General features: G+C 40.7%; 1 protein-coding gene across 1 annotated transcript in view; it reads right to left on the bottom strand.

Moving 5' to 3' along the window:
• Nucleotides 1-19,968, bottom strand: part of FGD4 (FYVE, RhoGEF and PH domain containing 4) — a 140,222-nt gene extending 120,254 nt beyond the window's left edge. Inside the window, exon 1 of the mRNA XM_087722983.1 lies at nt 19,693-19,968. The gene's annotated coding sequence lies outside the window, so the exon portion shown is untranslated. The remainder of the gene's footprint in view (nt 1-19,692) is intronic.
• Between the last annotated feature and the right edge of the window lie 1,012 nt (nt 19,969-20,980).

The following is a 20,980-nucleotide window of genomic DNA, read 5'->3' as shown; positions in this document are numbered from 1 at the left end:
CTTACCAACAAGTCAGTGCCTGCTGAGGTTTGAAAACAATGTTGCATAACAGGACTTCTTACAAATCCAAAGGCGTGCAATTATATTTTCCAGTCCTTTTATTTACATTATGCTCACAGCTGAGGATGTTTTAAGTATTTAAACAAAATAAACGTATCTTTTCTAACTTTTTTTAAAAGTGTTACTATCACACCTTCTAGGGCAGGGGTCTCCAGCCTTGGCAAATTTAAGATGTGCGGACTTCAACTTCCATAATTCCTCAGCCAGCTGGTTGAGGAATTCTGGGAGTTGAAGTCCACACATCTTAAAGTTGCCAAGGTTGGAGACCTCTGTTCTAGGGTTCAGCTCTCAAACAAAGTGTTCAGACTGACACTTTGGGACCAACCTAGAGTCTTGGTTTTCTGACTGCATTAGACAAATCTTAATGCAAAAACTTTCAAGATCCACAAGGTTACTAAGACAAAGTAGGATAGTACAAGCTACATATAAGTATCTATTGTAAGATTTGGACCATATACATATACAGTACATATATAAGTAGTCCTTGCCTTACAACCACAGCCAAAATTTTCTGTTCCTAAGCAGGAGAGTTGTTAAGGGAGTTTTCTTCTATTTTATGACCTTTCTTGCCACACTTGTTAAGTAAATCACTGCAGATGTTAAGTTTGTAACACAGTTAAGTGAAAAGGTTGCAAGAGGTGATCACATGACCCCAGGAGACTGCAACCATCATAAATATTAGTCAGATGCCAAGCATCTGAATTTGGATCATGTGAGCATGGGGATACTGCAATGGTTCTGTGAAAAACGGTCATAAGTCACCTTTTTTAGAGTTGTAGTAACACTAAATGACTGTTGTAAGTTGAGGACCATCTTTATTAAAAACAAAATGCCTGCTCTATTGTGGAGACATCAAGATGATCTTACCTGCAGTTTAGTATCTTTCTGCCTACTTAGATGATATTTAGTTTAAAACAGTTTTAATTGTATATTCAAGAGCTGCTCTCCCCACACTATCTGTTCTTCACAGGTGCGATTTCTCCGCGGGTGGTTCATGAAGCCAATGAGGAAAGAAGACTCGGACACGAATTTCCTTCGGGACGAAACCGACCCAGAACGAAGTCTGGGGGCTTCTTTTATTGATCATACACAAGGGAGGGGTGGATTCACATAGCCAATGCGGACCAATCATGATTGTGCAAGCTTACAGTATATGGTAACTCATTTACTCTCATGTAGACTTGAAGAACACTCATAGTCAATAAACCTTTTATCATCATGCAAACATCCAATGCTTAATTAATGTTTGAGAGTTAAACAGTTGTAACCCCTGATTTAATCAGCGCTTAGTTACAAGTCTGTGGTTGCTGATCTGCTTAGTGTTAAGGGTACTGATTTAATCAACGCTTGGAGTTGGACAGTTTGCCTTACTGATCTAATCATATGGCCAATTATTGCTTTTAGTTTACTGATTTAATCATATGGTTAATTATTGCTTCTGTTCTATACGTGTTACAGTATGGCAGATGCATACCTGCACGTATATCGCAACATCTCCTCCTTTTGTTTTAAATTTTGAGGAGTCAGAAGGGAGTATCGTTTTTCTCTGGGTCTTCATCAGAGAATGCTGTTAGCAGGGCTTTGTGTTGTGAATCAAAGATTGCTGTGTTAATGTTTTTGTCCTGTGTCATACTTTCTACTGTGGACTGAATGATGATTCGGAGCACTGGGATTAAACAGGGTAAAAGGAGAAACCCTAGGAGCGCCATGCCTGCCATGAAGGCGGCTTGTTTCCAATTGCGAAAAATTCCTCCCAGGAAGCCTGCATCATCCATTAATCCTGTCCACTTTTGCACGGGTACGTGAACCAATTTCTGCAACTGAGATTGGCCACAACCTTGCCAGTTGAATCAATTTGAAGACAGCAATTTGTAAGATTAAATTTCCTACATACTCCCCTTTCTTTTGTTTTCTCTTCAAAACATGTGAGTGGAATGCACATGTGTTTAGCTTTCAACCATGAAGGTCTAGCAACGAGGGTACAAATTTCTGGAAAGAAATTTACAGTATCCAATTTTCCATGCCAATTAGTTTCAGATATCACTTTATATGAGCTTCCAGACAGGTTTTAAACAAGCAGAAATTCACAGCCTTGCTTTCCCTTTAAGGTATAGGCTGCCCATTTTAAAAGGGATGGTTCTTCAACCTGCCCTGGCTTTTATTTTAGTGAGGCCAAATTGAGTTTAGCTAATGTGCAAAAACTGTGTGTGGAAGAGATAGTTTCAATCTAATTCTGAATAGGCTCTTCTCTCTCTCTCTCTCTCTCTGTGTGTGTGTGTGTGTGTGTGTGTGTGTGCGTGCGTAGCTGCTTCTACAATACAGAAAATACAGACATTTTTGACAAACTTTCCCTCCCACTAGACATAAATCCAAGGTGTTCAGAATTGCTGTGCTATCATTCTCAAAATACAATTCTTACATGAATACATTAAACTGATTACAATATAAATGAGACAAAAAAGAAACCTTACAATGAATTTCTGTGAAGAAAGCAAAGAAAGAAAACTTTAGGATCAATTTTCACCCTCCCCTATAGTCTTCTGGGGATAAAAGAAAGTCTTTTGGTCTTTACTTCTCCATCTCAGAGTCCATTCTTTCATATCTGCTGGATGGCATTAAGCTTAGCTTGCTGATAAGAGTGGTCAGTCAGGTAGAGTCTGTCCCAGGCTTGGGTAAGTTTTTTCTCCTCATGTCAGGTTTTATCAGAATGCAATCACCAGCAGCCAATTCAAGAGTTAGCAGTCCTTTGTGTCTTAGGTGAAGAAAAAGAGAGGCCAAATATACAGTTCTATACAGACACAGTCCCATGTTGTGGAATCTCACCCATTCTGTCCAAATGTGGAAATCCAAACATTATTCCAGAAGGCAGACAATGTAAATGATGTAAATTTCATGGAACAGGACATTCCCACTGCTTCTATGATTGAAACACTTTTGCAGTAAGATGAGTAAATTTTCAAAAGAGACAACAACTTGTGTTGCAAACAAACAAACAAAATATCATAAGGTAGAGTACCTTGACTCACAAGCTTTTAAAATTGCACTCAGGTGTAAAAGAGAAAGGGAAGAAAAATAGCTTTAAAAAAAAATGCAATTAAAAAAGAGGTACTTGAACGCTCCAAAATATTAGATTTCATTCAGATGGAAGCAAATTCTCAACAAGTATGTTAGAACATTTACAAATGTAAGCAAAATATCTCAAAATCATTTCTGTTTATAGGTTTAATTAAGCATTTTAAACCTCAAAAAGTTCCAGAAGGAAAAGAGAAAAAATCAAAATTGTATTCAGAGCAGAAAAGGAAATGCAATTGCATAACTTTTATAGATGAAAAGATAACAGTAAAAGGTAAAGGTGAAGGAGCAAGTCACCCATTTACTCCAAATTTCTCAGAAGAGAGAGGAAAAAAAATAGTTAAAATGAGCAGAAAACTTCAGCCCCCCTTCAATGACTCAAAAAGGAATGAGGGAAAGAAGGGGGGGGGATGCAGAGGCATTCACAGGTATCTACACACGCTCACTGAAAAAATGAGCAGACACACACTCTCCCCATTTCTCCTGCTTCCCTCCAAAGAATGACCCAGAGGGGAAAAGGGGGGGGGCACGCAGGCAATCACAGGTCTTTGGATCTCTTCAGTTATCACTTTCGGGGACATATACATTCATACTGCAATCATGCTTGCTCATGCCAACCAATCATAACACACAAGCATACACACACATACCATTAAACAACCTTGCAACTTACTGTTTCTTTATATGAAAGGAATTAAAGTACATTCATACCAACTTTTACCATTGACATACATTTGCACTGCAATCAGACTGCTTGTGTAAATTAACTTCACACACAAAAATCCCATTTCATTCTTCTTTCATACAAAGCAATCATTACAATTATTTCAGGGAGCTGTACATAAGCCAATGAGCTCCATTTTCTATTATTAAGAGATCTCAACTTCCCTCCAGGTCTGAAAATGATTACAAACACACATGCACACATACCATGAAACAACACTTTTCAGGCCTGGGGGAGGTCCTGTCACTTTAAATCTTCAAATTTCTTTCCTTGGAGAACTTATGGCTCATTCTCCAAGCAGTGGGGAAACTCAAGAGAGCAGCTTAAATCCTAACTACTCTTCCCTCCCCCACAGCTTCAAGCCCAAGCTTATTTATTTATTTAGCTAGCTGATCAAACATATCACCATCAATTCAATTCAATTCTACATGTTATTAGATGCACACCTAAGAATTTTTTTAACAGACATTACATCAAAGTAATCAAGTCCAATTACCTAGGTCTTCCCATTCAGTCAGGCTTTACCTCGTTACCTGCTAAATTTAAAAGACAACTATTACAGCTGCAACAATTTTCTAACATATCCCTGTGGACTCCTTAGTCACTTCGGGGAAGAAACTCAGGTGGAATTTCTCTTCAGTTCATCTGATGGTGGCCAGAAAATCAGCAAACTTGTTACAAAATCTAAATGAAAACTGTCTTCTAGGGGCCAGGTTTCGAGTAGGTTGGCCAGATAAATGTGCAGAGGGTTTTTACTCAGGGTGAAGGCAAACCTTTAGTAGGAATTTCCTTCATCTTTTACACGCACACACAAGGCAACACTCTCCTCCTTCCCCCAAAAGGAAAAAACTTTACTCACCTGAAGAGTAAATCTTCCAGGCCTGAAAAACATGAAAACAAGGTTCCCTCCCCCACAGAAAAGGCATTGTTGGGGGATTAAGGGTAAGGGAGGGGCTTGGGGCTGGGTGGGTAGAAAGCTTGCAGGCAGAGTAAAAAAAAAGGTAAAATCATCAGTTACTAAACAGATAAACTGGTAACATTATGGGGATATCACAGATGCAAAGTGGGGTTTGGATTCACATGCTTCAGGAAGGAAATAAACAGGTAAAATCATTTAAACACACGATAGAAGCAAGGATGAAACTTTTCCTGTAAATGAACTTAAAACATTTCCTGGGTTGTTACTTTAAGGCAAAGGGATGGAAGGAAGGAAAAAAAAACCTTATCTGTACTTTTTTTGGGGGGGGCAACAAACTGAGCGAAGGCAATTTCTGCCAGTTTACTCTTTTCTTTCTTTGAACACTTTAAAATCCTTGTCTTTTGGATTGAAGACAATTACTTAGTTACAATTACCTTGAGGGTGCACAAAGACTTAGGCACACATTTACATAAGAACAAGGAGAAAATAAGAAGGGAAAAAACAGAACTCTCAGGTTTTCACATCCTACATTCCCAGCACAAATCTGTTAAATTAGGGAAGGCACAAATCTTAACAAACAAACATTGTTACATAGAAGACAAAGAGACAAAGAGACAGGAGAAAAAAAGAAACCTCAACATTTTCCCCTTTTCTTTTAAGTACCTTTATGTAGCCAAATTAGTTTTCCTGTATTATCACAGAGCAACAGAAACAACAACAAAAATTTAAACTTTAGAGAATTAAAATTTTAAGGTACTCACCTTCTTTCCAGGCAGCCTTTGAGCTCAAACTCAAAACCCCTTTAAAACCTAGATCCAATGGTTAAGGCCAAGATAAAGTCCACCCACAGACTCAATGGGGTCTTTGCCGGCATGGGAGGCTTACCTGGGCCATATCCATTTGTTAGGCTAGCTTGGAGTCCCATCTGTGGGTCGCCAATTGTTGAGAGAAATGTCCTTCTGGGTTCAGCTCCAAGTGGGGAAGAAGACACTGGAGACATGGAGGCTGCTTGGAAAGATGGTTTACTGTTGGACAGGGCCACATGGCTTGAGCCCTGACCAGAAAAGGTGATCACATGTTTCAATGTTGATGGAGAAGAAGAGAGAAGGGAAGAGGAAGGGGCTTGCTAGGCTTTTTTGATAAGTAAACGCCATGTTGTTAAAACGCCCGGAGGGGCTCGGGGTTCCTCATGGAAGTAGGTGCCCAATTTTATCCATAAGGAGAGTTTTAAAGACCCCTTTTTCCGGGTAGATTGGACAATGATTTTAGACATCAGTCAATAAGTCAATTAAATGCTTTTGAGGGGAAAACGGGAAGCGACTTGCCCATCGCTTGAATAATTACACTAGAAAATTTAGATATCCTGAAGCTCATGAAGGTGCGCTTCCTGTTCTTTCGAGAAACCCGATCCCATACTCACGAATTGAGAGGGTGCTCCGTTCGCAGACGGCCGGCCCTGGATGCGAGGCTTTTCCCGGCCGAGGGTGAGATGAGATGGGCAGCACGGATCACGTCGGGGTCACCAGATGCGATTTCTCCGCGGGTGGTTCATGAAGCCAATGAGGAAAGAAGACTCGGACACGAATTTCCTTCGGGACGAAACCGACCCAGAACGAAGTCTGGGGGCTTCTTTTATTGATCATACACAAGGGAGGGGTGGATTCACATAGCCAATGCGGACCAATCATGATTGTGCAAGCTTACAGTATATGGTAACTCATTTACTCTCATGTAGACTTGAAGAACACTCATAGTCAATAAACCTTTTATCATCATGCAAACATCCAATGCTTAATTAATGTTTGAGAGTTAAACAGTTGTAACCCCTGATTTAATCAGCGCTTAGTTACAAGTCTGTGGTTGCTGATCTGCTTAGTGTTAAGGGTACTGATTTAATCAACGCTTGGAGTTGGACAGTTTGCCTTACTGATCTAATCATATGGCCAATTATTGCTTTTAGTTTACTGATTTAATCATATGGTTAATTATTGCTTCTGTTCTATACGTGTTACAGTATGGCAGATGCATACCTGCACGTATATCGCAACACACAGGTATGTGTTGTTCAGATCTTGGCTTCCCAAGAGCACGAAACAAACTCCTGGTCCCGACAAAAACCCCTTTTATTAATTTATGTGAATTCTGCTCACTCACATCCTGCAAAGTCTTTCAAGGGAGGATTTACAGTCACAAAGCTTATCTGGCTTGGAGAGCTGACAGGCTGATGTCTGCAAAACTTGGCAAGGAGTCTCGGAGAGTCACGAACCAATTAAGCAAACTAATTGTCTCCTGCAAATTCCACTCCCCTTTCGCTCCTCTTTTATTTCCTCTGGGAGGGGCCATTCATCATCGACCTGTGGCCTTACTCCCAAGTTGACCCCTGTTCTTTAACTGTTCCCTTCGTCTGGCAACTCTGCGTATGCGCATACTGGGAACAGGCTCCAGCTGTTCGTCTGCCCCACTAATGTCTGACTCTGAAGGCAGTTAATAACTGACATAGGGCTCTGGCCCCCTCTCTGCCTCTGACACAGAGGCCTCATCATAGCCTTCCCCAGACTCCAGGACTGGCCCATGTTCCTCCCCAACCTCCTCACTGTCCGAATCTGCTGCCAGCTCTGCTGGCCGTTGGCGGGCCACAACATATGTCTTCAAGGTAACTTCCAGGCAGAGGCAATAATATGAATTGCAAGGGAGGATTAAAATTGTCCCTAAAACGTCATGGGATTTACTTAAACATACAAAGTTACAAAACTGATTAAGAGAAATCTGTAACACAGTTTTATCTCCTATTAAGGAATCAGAGCATTCAAGTACTGTACAAACTGTTATTATAGACAGTCCTCATTAAGTGACCAGTTACAACTGGAAATTCAATTGTTAAGCAAAGCCGTCACTAAGTGAACCTCAAGTGTGCTTGCAATCTTGTTTCATCCTTCCTTAGCTTTACAAGCCTCTGAAATGATCGGTCGCAAAGTAACTTTTGACTTGCTTTTTGCTAAGCAAGAAATGTCTGGGTTTCACTGTACATCAATTCTCATGTTACAGATAATGACTCAACTCTAACTCAACATAAAGCATAAATAGAAACTGCAATAATTGGATCACAGCATCTAATTAAAATAAAAGCATCTACAGAATTGGAGCCAAAGAGGCACTTTGGATTTTAACACCTTTCATTATATAAAAGATTTCTGTCTGCAGAATTACTAAAACATTGGAAAAATTACCAGTTCTGCATATATATTTTTTGTTTTGGAAGAAACACTAAGATAGTAAAATCTACAGCCTCTATCAATCTCAGGATAAAATAGAGATTACTGCAAATTAAATAAAGATCAGATGTCAGCACTATTTAATCCTCTTTTTTCAATCTGAAAACTAAACACTATCAGATTGTCAAATCTTTTGGCCTCACAGGCGAAGAAATCTGACACCCTATTGAATATTCTACCAAAATTATTTGAAGTTATAGAATTATTGCTATATTTGAGAACTGGACGCTCCTATTCCTGAAATTACCGATGTAGAAAATGTGGCTTGATGCACAATTCTACATGCAGGACTGTAGGATTTTCCAAACAGACCTCACTTTTACCTGACCTGGAGCAAGCCAAGACAGGTACTTCTGTTTCAAGGTGAAATGTAATCTGCTACAGTTGAACCTAAATTCAATAAAAGTGAAATGTGCACATAGAAACAAGTCTGGTGATCCTTTAATCTGTCTGGTTAACTGGGTTGTGCAGAAGGGAGGTTTGATAATCTGCAATTAATATGGTAAATAATAAAAAGGTCTTTTAGCAAAAAAAAAACTGTTTAGGAAAGAATAATAAAAGAAAAAGCATAGGGAACTTCTGGGACATTTTTGAGTTTGCATCTATAGATTTTATGATATGACTCATAGGCTTTTAACTCTTTAAAAGGTGCAGTGGCGCAGTGATTAGAATGCAGTACTACAGGCTACTTCTACTGACTGGTGACTGCCTGCAATTTGGCAGTTCGAATCTCACCAGGCTCAAAGTTGACTCAGCCTTCCATCCTTCTGACATGAGTAAAATGAGAACCCAGACTGTTGGGGGCAATATGCTGACATTGTAAACCACTTAGAGAGGACTGCAAAGCAGTATATAAGTCTAAGTGCTATTGCTATTTAAAAATACCCTTCAGTTATAAATGTCATTACCTATGGTTTTAAATTTAGACAGCATGTGCATTGAATAACTTACTACCTTTATTTTCACAGAGGTTGTAGCAGATAGTCTTACATAACAATGTTAAAGACTGAAAATATCTACTACATCAATTCTCGAAACTGAAATCCTTGGAAGCAAAAAATACCATGCAGAGACTAGGATGAGGAGCATAGATGGCTGAAATAAATGAACTGTCTTGCTGTGTTTTCTTTTAAATAGAACTTAAAAGTTCATTTGGGAGCTAGGAAGTTGAGTTAAAAGTGCATGTGTATTTTAAGCCCTCAACCCAGTGGTGGGTTCCGGGTGGTACGGCTGGGTTAGGGCGTCCAGGTGGTAGCTGGGAGCAGCGGCCACCATACCAGAACGGTGGCTCGTTTGGCCCACCCGCCTGCCCGCGTTCCTTACCAGTTTTTGATGCAAACAGGCCAATTGTGCACGTGCACACAGCATCCGCCAAACAGCTGGGTGTCGCAGGGCAGTGGCCTGTGCATGGGTGCGCAGTGCATGTGCCCGACGAGGATGCTATGGCCCTGTACTCAGCGTACTGGCTGCAACGGGATCTGGAACCCACTGCTGCCTCATCCCCACATGTAATGGACATCTATACATGGAAACTGTCATCAGTAGATACCAGACTTATCTTGAGTCTCCCATCAAAGAATTCAAAAAAGGGCTATAATAATTATATACACATTTCTCATGCCAGAGTGGATTTAAGGAAATAGCTTTAAATCTGCCAAGAAAGGGAACTGTCATGGCTGGCCAAAACAAGCACAGACTGTTTCTCATGACAGCTTAAAGCCACCCAGGAATGTGGATCAAGGTCACCAATCAAAGCTCTTAAGCTTTAGCCCCAGTGCCCCTGGGAGCAACTCACTTCCCTACAGCAGCCTTCCAAACCTGGTATTCTTCAACTATATTGGGTCCACATCATCCATAAAATCTTAGTAAGCCTTCTCTTTTAACTGGGAGCCCTAACACTGCAGTACCAAAGGATGTGGAGGATGTCCAAGAGGAATTAGGCAGAACAACATCAAAAAGCATTGGTTCTTTTACCTGCTGATATAGAGAGGCTAAGGAGTAAAGGGAAAAACACTGGTAATTTTCCACACCTTGTCCTTCAGCCTAACCCATTTCTTTATCCCCCCAACTACATGTTAACCAATAGGAAAAGTTGCTGCTTTAAAGACAGAATCTAATGTGGTTTTGTTTCACGTAGATTTTTTTTTTCCTGCTTTACCCAAATTCAAAAGCAACTTTTAATGGTGTGAATTTAAATCCATTCATATGCATTTAGAAGAAAGAGGAGAGTATCGTGCTATTCTTCACACTCTTCTCCACTGTGAAGCCATCTTTGAAAAAAGTACAGTAGTTATTCACTGACATATATAAGAGCTTGTTTTATTTAAACTGCTGGTTTGTCGTAAATGAATCATTGCATTAAAAAGAATAAGAACTTTGTTGTCCAAGTGGTTTAGTGGGTAAGCCAAGTGGCATATGTTGTGGCACAGTGAAGATGTCTGCACCAGTTTGGGGTCCCACAGGAAGCTTGATGAAGGAGAATGCAAAGATAGCTGGAAACAAGAGGGGGAGAGGATGAGAATAGAGAGAAATATGGCAGATGACAGGTGCATGCCATTAGGGTTCCACCACAAAACCGCGGTAGACAAAAGCGCGCTTGACAAAAGCACGTACGTGACATCATCACAGCGCGACGAAAACATCACGCTGTGAGCTGTAAATTTAAAATTAAAGCGAAAACCTTACCCTAACCCCCCCAAACCTAACCCTAAACTAACCCTTAACCTAACGCTAAACCTAATGGTAACCCTTAACCTAACGCTAAATCTAACCCTAACGCTTAACGTAACCCTAAACCTAACCCTAACCCTTAACCTAACCCTAACCCTAACCCTTACCTTTATGTGAATCGGCTTGCTTTAATTTTATTTTAATTTTAATTTAATTTATTTTTTAATTTTTTTCGTCGCGCTGCTGATGACGTCAGGTACGCGCTTTCATCGAGTGCGGTTTTGTCGACCGCGGTTTTGACGGGTCACGGCCATTAGAGGGGAAGAGATTGTTATAAATTTGCAGCTACTCATCTTTATCAAACTCAACACAAATAAATATACCGTCATTTAGATTTAGTCCTGGACAAGAGAACAGAAAAGAAGCACTAGGGGTGACACGGTAGCAGTGCTCCAATTTCTCAGGGGTTGCCACAAAGAAGAGGGAGTCAAACTATTCTCCAAAGCACCTGAGGGCAGGACAAGAAGCAATGGGTGGAAATTAATCAAGGAGAGAAGCAACCTAGAACTAAGGATAAATTTCCTGACAGTTTGAACAATTAATCAGTGGAACAGCTTGCCTCCAGAAGTTGTGAATGCCCCAACACTGTAGGTTTTTAAGATGATGTTGGATAACCATCTGTCTGAAGTGGTATATGGTTTCCTGCCTGAGCAGGGGATTGGACTAGAAGACCTCCAAGGTCTCTTCCAACTCTGTTATTCTATTCTAACAGCCCTGGCTTCTATTACCAAGACCAGGCTGGATGGTAGGATTCAGTCATGACTCTAAGATGAGGAAGGGAGAGGTGACAAATTGCTTGCCAGGAAGCCCTGTGGGTTCTAGGAATCACTCTCCCCAAGATGTAAGGCTTTATTTGGGAGATCAGATTTAGAAAAATAAAATTGGGATTTTGCAGCTGTATGGCCCACTCAATTGCACAGCCTGCCACCGTTGCTTGAGCCATTGCTGTAGTTGTGAAGGTCCACCCAGGCTGCTCTGGGTGACTTTAGACTCTTTTCCTTGGACAAAGAAAAAAGTCAGGATTTCATGGCCACCAAGACAACCTACAGCTTATCTCAGGTGCCAACAGAAGAGAATATTTGTAGCTCAGGCTTGAAATAAGCAAACAGTCCAATTAAAAACCAAACGAAAGAACCACCAACACTGAAAAGGACAAGCCACTAAAATATAAAATAAGAGCAAACTCCACTCCCTACTGGCATTGATGATGTTACTAGTTTGGGTAATGAAATGTCTGCAAAAAAAACAAGTTTAGAAAGAACCAAGGACCCTTTTATCTCAATTGTCATAGCCAATCCCCATTTGAAGTTACAAATTAAATTTGATGTTCACCTCTGAATGAATCAGAAAATGGGCATTTCTCAGTTCCTTGTTGGGTTTAAGCATGAGTTTAATTTTATTGTACTCATACATTTGACTGCTAAATATATGTCACTTCTTTCTGCTGCTTGTTCTATCAGCAAGGGTTACCCTATATTTTATATACAAAGGCACATCACCAGAAAAGAATTATTAATTCAGCCTAACGTATAAGCAACATTATTAATCAACTTTGTTTCAGTTAATAATATTGAAGAGATGGTATTTCTTCCCAACTGAACAACTTACACCCAAAGTTTTTTATTCCATTCAATATATAGAAGAAACTATTCAGTCACAGTATCATTTACTGAGCCCAGAAGACTTTTCAATTAACGTGTGATGAAGCACCCTGTACTGTACCATTGAAGACAGCATTTTGTCCACCAAATCACTGCAGGATTCAGAAAGAATAATATAATAATAAAGGATACAGGAAGAATAATATAACCATAAAGCAAACAAGGGCTACCCATGGTAGCAAGAGAAGAAACCGCTTTTGGTGTAACATTTCTATGTTTCAGGCTACACTAGTCGCTTTCTATTTCCTGAGTAGCTGTAATAAGTAGAAAGTAATGTATAGAGAATTCATTTCAGGTAAGACAAATGGGTCAACAGATAGCAGGGAAATTAATTTCATATAGCTAGGAGCCTCTCTGAAACTCTCAAAAACCCAGAACACTTTGGCTGAAATCCCTACTCACTCATAAAGCAAATTAGTTGACTGCCTTCAGTCTTAAAAGACTGAAGCAATGGAAAATTAAGGAAAGGAGAACAACATACATTGAATCTTCTGCATCCTGGAATAAAACCAGAGTATATATAAATGGTATAAATTTTTTAAAAAGCGATTTTAAACTTACTACATTAAATAAAAGTTCTGATCTTCGTGAACAGAAGATTGTACTTTGAAACTGTTCTATTCTATGCAGCTAATTAGTTAGTGATTAACTAAACTGCCCTGACCTCTATTTCCAGTTGGTTTTCACCTAACGTGGCATGTGGATTTTAGTGGCTGGGCGTAGCTGGAAGTCTGCTGGTGCGAGGCAGCAAACGGAATGAGAACTTTGAGAAAAAGCTCAATTTTGGCCATGACTAAGGTTGATAAAGCTGACTTGACTCTCAGCCAGGGCTGTTGTGGAGCAATGCAGACACAGCAATCCCAATGTCTAGCCTAGTATATACCGTATTTTTCGGAGTATAAGACGCATCTTCCCCCCCCCAAAAAAGAGGGAGAAAATCTGGATGCATCTTATACACTGAATACAGCAATAGCAATTAGACTTATATACCGCTTCATAGGGCTTTCAGCCCTCTCTAAACGGTTTACAGAGTCAGCATATTGCCCCCAACAACAATCCGGGTCCTCATTTTACCCACCTCGGAAGGATGGAAGGCTGAGTCAACCCTGAGTCGGTGAGATTTGAACAGCCGAACTGCTGAACTGCAGTCAGCTGAAGTAGCCTGCAGTGCTGCATTTAACCACTGCGTCACCTCGGCTCTGCATTTTTGGCCTCCCAAAACCCCACCCCCTTCACAAAAATGGATGTGCAGAGGGTTTGGGAGGCCTGCAAAGGGCTCCTGGGGGCTGGGGAGGGCAAAAATGAGTGAAAAATGGGCACGTTTATGCCCCTTTTTGCCCCCTCCCACCCCCAGGAGCACTCTACATGCCTCCCAAAGTCTATGCATGCCCTGTTTTTGCAAAAAGGCCATTTTTGCAAAAAAAACAAAACAAAACAAAACAGGCCATTTTTGCCTGTTTTTGCCCCCCCCCCCAGCCCCCCAGCCCTAGGAGCACTTTGCAGGCCTCTCAAACTCTCTGCATGCCCTGTTTTTAACAAACAAACAAACAAACAAAAACGGGGAGGGTTTGAGAGGCCTGGAGAGTGCAAAAACCTTTTTTTTTAATTTACCTCTTCAAAATCTTGGTGCGTCTTATACTCCGGTGCATCTTATAGCAAAAAAAAACTACGGTAGGTGTTGGGGACTGAGGGGACAGAGCGAGGGTCAAACAATTCCTTAGTGACTGGGGGATAGGCTGATGGACTGCCCAAAGTTGGAAAATGAGAGAGAGGAGGGGAGGAGAGAGGGAGAGGACAGAAAAAGGTGCAAAACAGAGTGGCTGGAGAGGGAAAAATTGGAGATTGAATTTATGCAATCATGCAGATCAGTTGACCATTCTTGGTCAGGGAGGGAAAAGTGAAGTTCATCCATGGTTTCCCTGGAAGAAAAAAGATCAAAACCCGGACAGAGGACATCTCTATGCCAGAAGGAGGAGGAGAGCACCTTGAGAGAGGTTCTTTCCACAACGGAGAAGCAGTAGGTGCTTGCTGATCAGGTCCAGAAGAAAGTGTGCTGAGCACAGTAAATCCAGCCCGGTCTTTTCTTTTCACTCTTGATAACCCTAGAAAGGGGGAGGAAGCAGGAGAGCTAGAAGGAGATTTTTCTCTGGAAAGGAAATAGGAAGAAACCTGACTTCAGGTGAAGATTGGGATTGTGTTGTATGCACCTGTTGTAAATAACTTCTGTAATAACTTTATGCTAAATAGTAAAAAAGCAGGTTTTCTGTGTCAATTGCCAACCTTGCAAAGCAAAATACACCTCACCAGTTCAAAAAGAACCTGATCACATGTGACGCCTAAGACAAAACTCCCTTTTTCTTGTGCCTTCCTGGAAAAGCAAAAAAAAAATGGGAAAATTGGTTGGAAGATATTTCTGGTTCCTATTCAGGGATACATTCGTCTCTATCTATTTATATTCTCTCTTGGATCCTGAACTGGTTTAGAAAATAGTTAAAGACAGGTATATTACCTGTATAAGAAATAATCCTATATTACTTTTAAAAAATGTGTGTAAAATATAATAAATCCCCAGACACCATGGTAATCATGCTGGAAATCTTGCTCCAAGATAGGTATTTCCAGAGCTTATTTATGAAGATATAATTATTATTTTTTCTGGAGCCCACCCACTTCCTGTTTATGATAACACTGCTTTATACTGTGGGAGTATATTAGAATTCTTCCTAACGTTTTCAACAGTGTCAAGAAGCCTTCCATACTTCTTTTCGTTGCAATGAAAAGAGTCACAATCAACCACATGCTATAAAAATGTGCTGAATTTTTTTAAAAAAAACTACAGATCAACTCGAATGTATGTTTAATAAGGAAGAAGAAGAATGGCTATCTATCCAGTAATGCTGCAGTTGTAAAAATTCTCTCCCTGCAGCCATAACTCAAATAGCTAGCATATTTCCAAACGCCTTACATGATTTATATGCAGCAAGTGAACGGGAGAAGCAGTGAAATTGGGAGACATTCCCAAGGTCTTGTTCACCTTTCCCAAATGAAAAAGAGCATGTACAATACTCAGAAATAGTCAGGCCTAAAGAACCAAGAACCACACGTGAAGTTACTTCTGAGTAGTTGTTCGCCTACAAAACAGAAATCTTGCCAGACTAAAGCAATTTATCTGCATAATTATTAGATATATCTTTGAATTGCTAGGGAGAGGCAACCCACTTTTAGCCCTCTTTCTCACAACCAGACTGTAGGAGATAACCAGGGGTCCAACATGTCATCAGTATATGAGTCCCTATGTGTCCACAATAGCTATAAGTCCAGCCCACCTTGAATTCCTTTCTTAACTTCTGCTAATTTCCCTTGACCTTTAGCTCAGATTCTTGTAGCTAGCTTAAGCTTGCAATAAATCTTCATGCTCATTTGAACTGCCTGAATCTCTAGATTTCCCCAGTGCTTGACATAAACCTTCCAAATTCCACTGTCTCTTTGCCCTCTTGGAAAGAGCCCCTCCCTCCTGCAATTCCAGATTTTCCTCCAGAGGTGGGATGCTACCAGTTCGCACCGATTCAAGCAAACTAGTAGTGGAAATGATGACTGGTCGCTGAACCGGTAGGGACGGCAAGCTCACCACACCCCTGAACTGGTCGCTGTGGCACTTTTTTTGACATTTTTAATGTTCTATGCATGTGCAGACCTATTTAAAGTCGGCTGCGCATGTGAGCGGAACGCACGCAAATCGCGCGCACACCGAAGCAGCAGTATCTCTGGCAGAAACCCACCCGTTTCCCTCACATCAATAATTTGAGCTCACTAGGACACAACCTTAATTGATACTGTTTTTTGTTTTCAACCTTTTACACATCACATGTTCACATGCCACAATCAGCGCTTAGCTTATTGAACAACTCACGGTTGGCTGGCTTCATACAAAATGCTGATCCATAAGGTGTTATTTCTAAACCACGATTACTGAATTACTAAAATCACACAACATGCTAAACTCAAAGCAACTGCAATGATGGCTAAAAGTGCTGCATGAAGGCACTTAGAATATTTCTGGTAGCCAATGTTCCTATGGCTAATCAACTAGATTTAGTCAACTCCTGAATTATTCTCCCAAAGGAAAATATACTGCAGAAAAATGCACTATAGTTGAACTGGGAATGCTGTTGCTAAGCAACATGGTTGTAAAAGCAAAAAAATAATAATCACGTGCAAATCAGTGCTTGCTCATTAAGGGCAATGTCACATGACTACAACTTGCAGCTTTTTATTGACTTTTTTGACTTTGCTTGGTAGAAGCCAGCAATGAAGGTTGCAAAGGCAATTGTCATAATTGGAACTGTGGGCCAGTTGGCAAGCATCCAAATCACAATCATGTCACCCCAAGGATGCTGCAACAACTGTAATTTTGAGAACCAGCAATAAGTTTCCTTGTTCAGAGGCATCACAACTTTGGTTGCCGAACAAGCAGTCACAAAGAAAGAACTACTTGTAACTTTCTGAGAAAGCTATAATTTCCAATAATCGTTTGTAAATCAGTGAGATAACAATCCTTACCATTTTTTTAAGTTCTTATTAATTAAAATACAATATTTTCTGATCTTTCCATGGACCTTAAAGTATAATAAATACCACAAATATCAGTTCTACCATGACTATATCTCCTTTTGCTACTTGATATATATTTTATCTCTATGGGTACGCAGAATCTTTAATATTCATACACTGGGTTAATAATAAAAGGCTCACATCTACTAGCACGTACTAAAATTCTGAAGTGTGCATTTCTTTTTAAAAAAAATCAATTTCTCTTTCAACGTGATAAAATTGATAAAATGCATTTTTTTTTCTTACAAGCATCTTTCTTGATTTATTAGAAACCAGCAGTTTGTCAAAATATCCCTTAATTCAGCCATATTAATTGCAAATTCCACAGTATTTTCCTGTTTGGTCAGGGATGGTTTAGTTTAAGATGTAAATTCTCCCACTGAGCTTACAGTTCTGCACAAGCTAAATAAACTATTATGATTTGTTCAACAAATCAAGATTTGTACAAACTGCACAAACGTCATCCAATATAACCCACTAACCACACAAGCAATAACTACAGACTAAAACTGATGTTTAACAATTACTAAGAAGAGATTTTAGGGAAGCACTTTCTAGCACAATGAAATTCAGCAATTCTATAAAGTGCCTTCAAAAGAAAATTATTTTTCCAACATCTAAAAATAGATATTTTTGTTCTACATTTTTGTTCTACATATAATTCTACAATCTTATTTTACAATTACTTCCCACCCATATTAGCTAGGAGTTTTTCATAACAGTTATAAATCAACTGAAGCATAGCTGGTTAGTCTTAATTTCCATTGCCTGTTTTTTACAGGTAGTCCTCAATTTACAACCACAACTGAGTCCAAAATTTCTGTTGCTAAGACAGTTATTTAAGTGATTCTTGTCCCATTTTACAACCTTCCTTGCCGTAATTAAATGAACAACTGCAGTTGTTAAGTTAGTAACACGTTTGTTAAATGAACCTGGCTTTCCCATTGACTGTGTCAGGAGGTTGCAAAAGGTAAACACACATGGTCCCTGCACTGCAACCCCTCATAAACATATACCAGTTGCCAAACATCTGAACTTTGGTCACAGGACTATGGGATGCTGCAATGGTCATAAGTGTCAAAAATGGTCATAAGTCCCTTTTTTCATTCCATTGCAACTTCAAATGGTCACTAAACGAATGGTTATAAATCGAGGACCACCTGTATAAGCTTGTCCTATTCTCTGTGATAAATGTGATAAACATTTTAGGTAAATGTTGGGAACTTTGAACCAACCTAAGCAGTTTCCAACTTTCAGCTTTCTTGTATAGGTTCACTCTCTGCAAGTTTGATGGCACACACCTGTTAAAAGTTGGCACAGAAATTAAATCCCTATTTCTTTAAGAACAACTGAGACCAGGGAGATGGATGGGTGGGTTATGCATCCTTATTTTCAATTGGCCCAGATCACTGCTATTTAAATTGAGAGTAAGTTGGGGAAAGCCTGAAGGTAATGGAGCAATTTGCTTGCTTGTAATTTCTATCTGCTCATTTGTGAGTTGATGATCCAGTTTGGGACTGCTGTTGCTCCTAAAACACCTGTGTAAAACAACAGAGGCTGGTTTTTGGTTTGTGGGGATAAGGGTATTATTCCAGATCCGGAAAAAGGATAATCAGGTCAAGTAATTTAAGGAACATTGGTTTAGGTTACCATTAGTTTGATCACCATAGTGTAGGAGGAAGTTTTTAAAAACTTTCAACAGCATTCCTTACTAAGAAAGTTAAATCCCACAGAATCAGAGAAAAATGTTTTTGAGATGACAACTGTAGGAAGAATCTCATAACAGATCGCACCAGAGAGCCATTTTAACCTATGATTATAATAAAATGTGGTAAAATACTAATCCTATCCATATAACTTTCAAAGGTCCCAATCCATTTTGTCAAAAGTACACACTGATCAGTGGTGGGATTCAGCCAGTTCGCACCTATTGGGGAGAACTGGTTGGTAACTTTCTAAGCAGTTCGGAGAACCGGTTGTTGAAAGAAACCTCATTTTGCTTTTTTCCACTTTACAGGGCTAATCCTGTAAGGAAGGCAGGAAGGAAACATTCTGGTGTTGTTTCTAGCCTAATCTGTATTGCCCTGCTTACGGAAACTGCCTCTCTGGTTAACCCTTATTACATTGTAATAGCTAAGGCGAAGTGCCCATTGTTGTGAGTGATGTTGAGTTGGCCACATGACCACCAAGCCCCACCTACCCTGCTGGTCATTAGGGCAGAGAACCGGTTGTTAAATTATTTGAATCCCACCACTGAAACTGATCCAGAGAGATGATTCTGTGTTCTATATACTCCTAGGTCTTATTAAGCAGAGAGAAAGGCGGACAACAGGTGCCAAAACAAATCTCACAGTAATATTAAAAAAAATAATACTGAGCCATGAGGAAGTCTTAAGAAAGAATATTTTTGTTGTTTAAACTACATTACTTGCTGAGATTGTCATCTTTCAAAAGGCCTCTCCCACTGATGCCAGCCGGCAGGTTGATCCAAATGGGACAGATCAAGGGAAGGAAGCAGCAGCCTGGCTATTAGTACCCTTCATTTTATTGCTTGAAGTATAGCAAAACACACACACACACATTTAAACAAGTTTGTCGGTCACCTTTTGCTACGACTGCAGCAAAACGCACCTGTTGCCTAACCCGAAGTGCAAACAAATCCCTGCGTGTTCTTCGGTGCAGCTCCTTTAACGCCTCTTATGTAAGCGCCCCCATTCCATCCCTACTAACAATACTTCGCTTGGCCTTTAAAACTACGGCGGAACTTATCCTCGGAGTTGTTACAAGGAGGCTCTCGCTCCGACTGTTTGCTCAAAAGGGAGAGGGGGATGAAAAGAGGAAGAAAGGAACTTCGTTGGCACTTCGCCCCGGGCGCTTTTTCCTCTTCAGCGACTTTTTTTGTTTCTTATCGCAAAGCGACCTTAAACCCCCGCCAAGTGCGGGGCTGAGCTCCAAGGGAGCGAAGGGGAAAAGGGAAGACCTGGCGGAGAGCCAGCGGGAAAGCCTGGGAAGGTACCTGCTGCTGCTGCCGTCGCCGCCTGTCCCGCTTCCCTCGAGGGCGCCGCGGGGGACTGAAGGCGCGAAGCGGCGGCGGCGGCGGGGCTCTGGAAGACGAAGGCCGAGCTGTGCAAGCTGGGGCTGGATTTCCTGCGGATGGCCATCCGCCTGAAATTGATGCTTTCGGGCCCGTTCATCTTGCCTTCTCTCCCCGACGAAGCCCACGCAGAAACTCCCCTTTGCTCAGCGCCTACTCGAACCGCATCCTACCGGCGCCCAGCAACGCGCGCTTGGCCGGCTGACTGAGCTCGATTTAACCTCCCACCACCCACCTCCGCCTCCCAGCGCTCGCAGACGGCTTTTTGCCCCGCCCGGCGTCGGTCAGCCGCGAAGTCTCCTTGCACCGAGCGACTCTGCCCAAGAGAGCGAAAGAGACCCCGCCCTCCTCGCCGAGGCGGAGGCCTCGGAGTTCCCACCTGTGCCAAAGGTAGGCGCGTACCTGGCTGGGTTTACCTGCGCGCATGCTCTGAGCCTTCCGGAGAGTTGTTCCCTCAGGCGCTTTTTCAGGAGGCAAATGGACTTTCTTTTATTTTTACTTTTGAAGACGTTTCGCTTCTCACCCAAGAAGCTTCTCCAGCTCTGACAGGATAATGGGGAATGGAAGGATTTCATGTTGTTTTTGAAGTTTTTCTTTTTTTATTGCATTTTTTTAACATATATTTATGATCAAAGTGTTGTCCGGATCTTTTCTTGTACATCCTCTCATATACATAATCCATTTTACATCTTATCTCTGTTTCCAATTTCAGCCATATTATTCTCTTTCCATATTTTTTTTAATCTTAAAATTTATTTTCTTCTTAAAACATAAACAATATCATTAATTGCCCTTAATTTCTAATCTCCTATAATAACATCAACTCCATCTTTAAAT

This window comes from Thamnophis sirtalis, unplaced genomic scaffold, assembly GCF_051295495.1.
Source record: "Thamnophis sirtalis isolate CommonGarterSnake01/CBP01778 unplaced genomic scaffold, rThaSir2_p1.2 scaffold_9, whole genome shotgun sequence".
NCBI lineage: Eukaryota > Metazoa > Chordata > Lepidosauria > Squamata > Natricidae > Thamnophis > Thamnophis sirtalis.
The sequence above is the reverse complement of the archived record's forward strand: the minus strand, read 5'-3'. Positions and strand labels throughout refer to the sequence as shown.